This window comes from Dama dama, chromosome 6, assembly GCF_033118175.1.
Source record: "Dama dama isolate Ldn47 chromosome 6, ASM3311817v1, whole genome shotgun sequence".
In the NCBI taxonomy this organism is placed as follows: Eukaryota; Metazoa; Chordata; class Mammalia; order Artiodactyla; family Cervidae; genus Dama; species Dama dama.
In genome coordinates, this window is record NC_083686.1 from 44724457 (window position 1) to 44731112 (window position 6656).

Sequence of the window (6656 nt, forward strand, 5' to 3'; positions counted from 1 at the left end):
GAGCCCATCTTGCCATCTTGGCAAAAGGAAGCCATTAGTGTTACCTGGTTTCCTCACGGGTTAGAGGGGTTAGCTCCTGAGTGAGTTAAAACACCGTGTGTTACTGCTTCCACAGCACCTCGGGGATGGCCAGAGGCTTCACTGTGATTGCGCATGAGGTGCTCACACAGGAAATCACCTGCGGAGAGGAGCTGATATGGGCCACCCCGGCCCTGACTGGCCTTCGACAGGTTTATGGGGGGCAGAAGGCAGGGAAGAAGCTCCTCGCTTGGCTTGGGGCTCTGAGCTGGTTCAGGTTGCAACTCTGTTCAGGCCTCTGGAGCCTGATGAGGCCCCAGACTCTCTTGGGGTCATTTGGAAGCAGCCCAGGCCCTCTAACACATGGCCCTGATAAGGATCTCACTCTCCAAGATAAGGAGCTGTTTAGGGGAATCTGAGGAAGCCCGGGGTTCATTTCCATAAAGCTGCACAATGTAAAGTGTAATCCCTACACAGATGCAATTAGCTGTTAAACATATTAAGTTGTGAGGAAGGGGTGCTCTGCTGGCTCATAAATGAATGTGAGTCTGTCCCGGGGGACTGAGGGCAGGTATCTTTCCCTGCCAGATCATTAGAATGGTGACAGATAATGGATCAAGAGGCCGAGCTTTCCGCAGCTTCAGCAACCACAAAGCCCCTGAGGAGGAAGGACCTTGGGGAGCCACGGCCACCAAGGACCAATTTGTTTCCCTTATATTGGCAGGGTGAGAGTCTTTGAGAGAGGCTTTGAAGTCCCATCCCTGTCCTGTGTGGCAGCCAGCTCACTCAGCGTCTCCTGCTAACACAGCCTTCGGCACTGTGGCATGAGGTTGCCAGGTGATCTTGGTGAAGGTTGAGTGCCCTCCAGCATGGCCGCTGTGGATGCCTGGCAAGGCCATTAAAGCTGAATCTGGGCGCTTCTTGGTGGTCCAGTGGCTAAGACTCCATGCTCCCAAGGCAGGGGGCCCAGAGTCCATCCCTGGTCAGGGAACTAGATCCCGCACGCTGTAACTAAAGGTTCATGTATCGCAACCAAGACCTGCCACAGTCAAATAAATAAATAAAAATAAATGTTAAAAAAAAATAAGTTCCCTTCTGCCAAAGAAATAAAGCTGCATCTGTCGGAAGGAGATTCAAAATCTCATTTCTGGGCAAGTAGCTACTAAATGGCCCTCCCCTCAAATACCAATGGCACCTCTTCATAACCTCTATTGATTTCATAGAAATAACAGAAACAATATTAATCAATAAATTATTAGGAACTTAGTTTGTGCTAGGCTGGGTACAAAGCAGTTTATAAAAATATAGTTTTCATAACAAGCCTATGAGCCAGGTACTAATATTATCACCAGTTCACAGATGAGGAAATAGAAGTTTTGGCAGGTTCACAGATTTGTACATAACTGTATAGTTAGGAAGAAATAGTGGGTTTAGGTTTTAATCTCAGAAGCTGATTCAAGTGTGGAAACTCATAGTAAATATTTTAGGACACATTAGAAACATCTTCCACTAGGCTTGTGGAGAAATTTGCCATTCCTCAGACTCCAGTTGGTATCAAGACCAACCCAAAACAAGATGTATTACAAAAATGTGTTGTACAGTGCTCACTTCAGCAGCACATATACTAAAATTGGAAGGATACAGAGAAGATTAGTATGGCCCCTGCACAAGGATGACATTCAAATTCATGAAGCAATCCATATTTTTGGATGAAACTGGAGCCTATTATACAGAGTGAAGTAAGTCAGAAAGAAAAACACCAATACAGTATATTAACGCATATATATGGAATTTAGAAAGATGGTAACGATGACCCTATATGCAAGACAGCAAAAGAGACATAGATGTAAAGAACAGACTTTTGGACTCTGTGGGAGAAGGCGAGGGTGGGATGATTTGAGAGAATAGCATTGAAACATGTGTATTATCATATGTGAAACAGATCGCCGGTCCAGGTTCCATACATGAGACAGGGTGCTTGGGGCTGGCACTGGGATGACCCTGAGGGACGGGATGGGAAGGGAGGTGGGAGGGGGTTCAGGATGGGGACACATGTACACCCATGGCTGACTCATGTGAATGTACGGCAACTGCTGTTACTGCTGCTAAGTCACTTCAGTTGTGTCCAACTCTGTGTGACCCCATAGACAGCAGCCCACCAGGCTCCCTCGTCCCTGGGATTCTCCAGGCAAAAATACTGGAGTAGGTTGCCATTTCCTTCTCCAATGCATGAAAGTGAAAAATGAAAGTGAAGTCGCTCAGTCATGTCCAACTCTTAGCGACCCCATGGACTGCAGCCTACCAGGCTCCTCCGTCCATGGGATTTTCCAGGCAAGAGTACTGGAGTGGGGTGCCATTGCCTTCTCTGGAATGTATGGCAAAAACCACCACAATATTGTAAAGTAATTAGCCTCCAATTAAAATAAATAAATTTAAAAAAATGTTATGGAGCCCATAGCAGTATGCTCTTCTCCACTCCCTGCTTTGTCAGCCTGATTTAGCCTGACCTTCAGAAACTCACTTGGGGCTCAAAAAAAGTCACTGTTTATGAATTATATTTGGGAACTTTTTAAGACGCTGTAAGAACAAAGCAATCAGTGAAAACACTGGTAATTATTTCTTTGAGTAGCTTCATATTTTATAGCTACAGGGTTTTTTTTTCTTTTCTTTTTTTTGCAAATAACCTGTTTTTCAGGTGGGATGCTGGGGAAATCATTGCAAGTTAAGATTTTGGACATTTAAGCAGAATCTAGGAAAGCCTCTTTCCTTTGAATTAGCTAACTAGCACTCCAACTGTCAGGCTCTCTGGAGTTTGTGTGCCTGGGCAGGATAAGATGTTTAAGGGTTGGCTGGGTGGCAGATGACAATTTCTGAAGTGACATTCTCTTTTTCTTCTGGTCTCCTCTATGCAGCTTCCAATCAGAAATATTTGAATACTGATGATGTCTGATCTGAGAATCCAATGTCCATTCCCTGCAAAGCAGGTTGTGATGTGATGGCTTATTGATGTCACTGATCTCTTTAAGATGCTGGCTGGATCTTCTGTCCACTAACTTGTGATGGGAGATTCCTAGAGACTGATTCACTCTAAGTGGAAGCTTTGTCAATCTCTCTTAAATGAGGAGAGAGTCTCCCACTAGGCACTTAATTAAAAGTCTCCGCTCACGACTGACCTTCCCAAGCTGCTGGGGTTCTTAAGCCATGGTCTCCCTCAAACTCTGCACCGTATGTAAAATGCTAAGTCCACAGAGGAGGACAGTATGACTGCCTTAGCATTTAGTGCACCAGATGACAGGAATTTGTGCAAGAGACTTAGGATGACAAGAAAGTAAGTGGCTCTGTGGTCCGCAAGAACCAGGTGGGACTGGAATGGAGTGACCAGGTCAGCCAGGCTATGCGGAAATACAAACACTGCTTACTCCATATCTTATCAATTGCCATTTGTGTGACTTCAGTAAGCCCAGTATTAATTTTTTTAAAAAGAGTGTGTGTGGGTGGAGTGGAGCAGGCATGGACGGAAATCTAAATACCGTCGTACTCATTTCCAGAGCTTTCAGGAGATAACATCCCACCAGGAGCCGTGTGGGGGCACTTAGAGTAGCCTTGCCCTAGGGCGAAATAATAATCGCAAAGTGATCTTTACATTTTCTGATAAAGCTTTGCCTCTTGCTACTAGCAAAGGCTGATGAACAGCACATTTGAGTTAAGCACTAAAAGCAGCAGGGAGTGTTGAGATAAACCACTACAATTATTAACTTCCTTGCTGTTTAATGGCATGAAAACCATCAGTAGCGTGGTGGGTCTGCCTGGGCCCCACAGGGCTCCCGCCATCTTGTGGGGCAAGCGTGCCATGTTTTATTGGCAGCCCACAGGCGTCCGTGCGTGCGCAGCCGTGTGTGGCCGTGCGTGCGCAGCCGCGCATGCTCAGTTGTGTCCGTCGCGTCGACCCCGTGGACTGTAGTCTGTCAGGTTCCTCTGTTCATGGAATCCTTCAGGCAAGAATACTGGAGTGGGTGGTCATTTCCTAGTCCAGGGGATCTTCCCAAACCAGGAATGAAACCCACGTCTCCCGCGTCTTCTGCATTGGCAGGCAGAGTCGTTACCTCTGCACCACCTGGGAAGCCCATTGGCAGCCCACGGCTTGTGTTGACTGTACAGCCATCCCTATGAAGGGTTAGTCCCTGAAAGGTGCAGGGTTGGCCCTCCTGAGAGGAGTTTGCCTTCTAGGGCCTGGTTAAGTAGAGTAGTGGGTCGGTTTGAAAGTTGTCATTCTTATTTATGGCTCTCTGATCCCCCCCCCCCCCCACTATGTATGTCATGATACATACCCTCTCCATTGAACCCACCAACTGTTCAGACATGGTGCTTCTGATGGTCTGCATTGAGAATCGATGCTCTGAAAGACTTCATCTTTAAGACCTTGTTGAATTCTTTTAAGCAGGTACTATTTATAACAGTTTTCTTGCTAAGATTGATTTTATGAATGTACTTGCATGACAAGTATTTTTGAGGCTTATTGGCAATTTATAAAAATAGAATATATGAAGGTTCTAGCATCCTATACCTTCCACAATGTACCACCCATTGTGGAACCAACCAATGTACCAAAACATAAAATGTTCAAATATCATATTCACTTCATAGTTAAACTCAACATTTGGTAAAACATCATGTAACTACTGTGTTAAAGATGTGTGCGTGCTAAGTTGTTTCAGTCATGCCTGACTGTTTGTGACCCCACAGGCTGTGGCCTACCAGGCTCCTCTGTCCATGGGATTCTCCAGGCAAGAATACTGGAGTGGGTTGCCATGCCCTTCTCTGTGGGATCTTCTCCATCCAGGGATCAAAACTGTGTCTTTTACATCTCCTGCATTGGCAGGCAGGTTCTTTACCACTAGTGCCACATGGGAAGCCCAGTCCTCACAAAATATTTTTTGAAAACATAAAATAAATACTTTTATGGAATGCCTGAGTAGATTCATCCACATTCTTGATCCTTAACATGTTACAAATATGGAAAGTCACATGGAACAGGCATTGGATGGGTTTGGTAGGTCCGCAAGAAATAGACGTTAGTCATGGGGCACTTTAGAGGAAAAAACCCCGGCCCAGGAGGAACTGATGTGAGAAAATCCCAAAGTAAATCCCTGACTTGAAGGTTTAAGGAAAATAGCAATGGAGGTGTCTACAGAGGTGTCTTCATCCATCAAAATGCTTTCAGGTGTAATGAATAGAAAACCCTGACTCAGATGGGTTTGCCCCTGAAGACCTTGACTTAACCTTGGAATAACCTGGGGATCAGTAGTTTCTAAACTCCCTAGAGATTCTGTTACACAGTGAAAGTTAAGAAACACTGATTTAAACAGTAATAAAATGTATTAGCTCACATAACAGCAAGCCTGGATGTAGAACTGGCTTCAGCAGCTCTGCGCTGCCACCTGACACCCAGGTTATTTCCATCTCTCTGGTTTCTGATCTTTGGCCGCAGTTGCAAAGATCTGCAAGATGGCTGTGGTTGGTTTAGACCACAGTGAGAGAAGTAAAGGAAAAACCATCTCCTCCTTGCTCTCTCTCTCAGAAGCAAGCAAATGATCCCTACTCACACCTTGGACTTCACCTGATGGCTCATTTGTCAGAGTCAGCCATTTCTGAGTCAGTCACTGGCAAGGAGGATGGGACTCTCCTTTAGATCTATCAGGAAGCCCTGGGAACCAAAAGTAAGATGGCCAACACCCATGGCTTTGCCATAAAGCACAAGACCATGTGCCTGAATAAACTGTTATGAAGAAAAATAAAGTCTGGATGAAGGAGACCATTCACTGTGAATGATGCGGTGAACTGCAGTGACTTGTTTGGTTTTATTTTACATCTTGCTGCTTTAAAAAAAATACTTATTTATTTATTTGGCTACACTGGGTCTTTGTTTTGGCTTGTGGGATCTTAGTTCCTCAACCAGGAATTGAACCTGCATCCCCTGCACTGGAAGGCAGATTCTTAACCACTGGGCCAACATGGAAGTCTCTTACTGCTTTTCTTTTTTCTTCAAGTCACAAAACTAATGTATGTTCTTTATGCAAAATTTTTACAATTTAGGAAATTAAAATCACATTACTCTCTACCTAATAACATTATTATAATTTGGTTTTAATAATATGTTTTAAATATGAGCTTCCCTGATGGCAGTGAGGAGACACAGGAGATGCAGGTTCAATCCCTGGGTTGGGAAGATCCCCTGGAGAAGAAAATGGCAACCCACTCCAGTATTCTTGCCTGGAAAATCTCATGGTCAGAGAAGCCTGGCTACAGTCCATGGGGTCACAGTGTTGGACACAACTGAGCAACTGAACACATACAAACACATTTTAAATATATGTTAAAAATATATATATATATATGTTATATATATTTAGCATATATGTGTATATTTAGAATATATATGATTAGAAACCAAATAGTAACACAAAAACATATTTTATATCTATGTGTGTATATATTTTAGATGTCAATGTATGTCATACATTGACATACTTATTGTCATGCTTACACTAGATATGTAAGTATATAATTGTATAAAAATATGCATGGCATTTGTAAGTCTGCTTTTTGACTAAATATATACTATGAACATTTCCCCATGT

At 43.9% G+C, this 6656-nt stretch overlaps 1 non-coding gene across 1 annotated transcript; it reads left to right on the forward strand.

The window, feature by feature from the left end:
• The first annotated feature begins 1618 nt into the window (after positions 1 to 1618).
• On the forward strand, positions 1619 to 1725 carry LOC133058940 (U6 spliceosomal RNA). The gene has a single exon (XR_009693448.1). It is a non-coding gene; the product is annotated as a U6 spliceosomal RNA (small nuclear RNA).
• Positions 1726 to 6656: the final 4931 nt, after the last annotated feature.